The sequence below is a fragment of the Eurosta solidaginis genome, chromosome 3 (assembly GCF_040869045.1).
Source record: "Eurosta solidaginis isolate ZX-2024a chromosome 3, ASM4086904v1, whole genome shotgun sequence".
NCBI classification, from domain to species: domain Eukaryota; kingdom Metazoa; phylum Arthropoda; class Insecta; order Diptera; family Tephritidae; genus Eurosta; species Eurosta solidaginis.
In genome coordinates this window covers 184962480-184964144 of record NC_090321.1, presented here as the reverse complement: position 1 = coordinate 184964144, position 1665 = coordinate 184962480, and positions in this window count along the sequence as shown.

The window sequence follows — 1665 nt, the reverse complement described above, 5'->3', positions numbered from 1 at the left end:
TCGCACATGCTGATGCTCTCAACAGAATTAAAATAGAAGAAGATAAAGTATTCTTACGTAAACAGAGAGAGCCAGGCCGCCCAGGTTGCTTAATGGGTGTAGACAAAAAGTTGGCTGTAATTGAAGAAAAGGCAAGGTTAAGACAACTAGCAAAAGAGAAATATAGATTAAAACAAATGCCCTCAGATGCCGTATCGACATCTGTTGCTGCTTACAAGGATATGACACATACAGAATTACATGACCAATCTGCAAGCTCTGAAGAAAGTCTGAACGAACCGACTCCTTCCACTTCTCAATCAATTCGTTCTTTAAGTGCAGTAGCAAAAAGAGGAAGAAAAAATATCATCACGCCAAAATTGGTTGCGACTTTAGACAGATGTCAACTCAGCATTCGAGATTCTGTTTATGTAGTTCAAGCTGTAGTGGAAGCACTAGGTCTTAACTGTGACGATTACCCAATCAACAAATCCTCTATTCAACGCATTCGAACGCAAATGAGAAAACATAGAGCAGAATCCATTAAATCTGATTTTCAGAATAACATACCCGAAGTTGTTGCTGTTCATTGGGATGGAAAACTGTTAACTAGTCTCAACGTAAAAAGCTCTAAAGAAGAACGCTTGCCAATCGTTATTTCGTTTGAAGAGAAAGAACAAATTCTTGCAGTCCCGAAATTAGAGAGCTCTTCCGGCAAAAATCAAGCAAATGCAGTACTAAATACGCTAAATGATTGGAACCTTAATGATAAGGTACAAATAATGTGCTGTGATACGACAGCATCTAATACAGGTCGCTTGAATGGAGCTTGTGTGCTTTTGGAGCAAGCATTAGAAAGAGAATTGTTACTTTTTGCTTGTCGTCATCATGTTTACGAACTTGTGCTCAAAAGTGTATTTCAAACTAAAATCCAAGAGGACATTACCAGTCCCGAGATTCCACTATTTAAAAAGTTCAAAGATAACTGGAAGAATATTAATCCTAATGCTATCGAACCCTGCTCTAATTTCGTAAAACAACACTTTTGTGAGACGATGATAAATGAATTGGTGGATTTTTATTACAACGAACTGGAGAAGTCAATTGTACGAGATGATTATCGGGAACTGATTGAACTAGCTATTATTTTTTTGGGAGGAAACTCTGAGAATAAAATTAAAATCAGACCTCCAGGCGCATTGCATCAAGCTCGGTGGATGGCAAGAGCTATTTACTCTATAAAGATATGTTTTTTGCAGTCTCAATTTAAAATGAGCGTCAAGGACGAACAAGCGCTAAGAGATATTTCTTTATTCATTGGGATAGTTTATGTTAAGCCCTGGCTAAGATGCAGTTTAGCAGTAAAAGCGCCGAATCAAGACTTACTCTTTTTAAAGACCCTGAAGGATTACGAAAGAGTTGACAAGTTGATTTCCAAAGCAGCTTTAGGAAAATTCAGTCACCACCTGTGGTATTTATCAGAAGAAATAACCCTGCTATCAATTTTTGACGAAGACGTTGATGAACGAACCAAGAAGAACATTGTAATTAACTTAAAAAGAGAAAGCTTTGATGATTCCGGAAAGAGATACGTTCCATCGAAGGATGAAACGTCGATATCTTTATATGGTGAATATTTATTCATATGTATTAAGCTATGCTCACTATTTACTAAACGCTAAACTT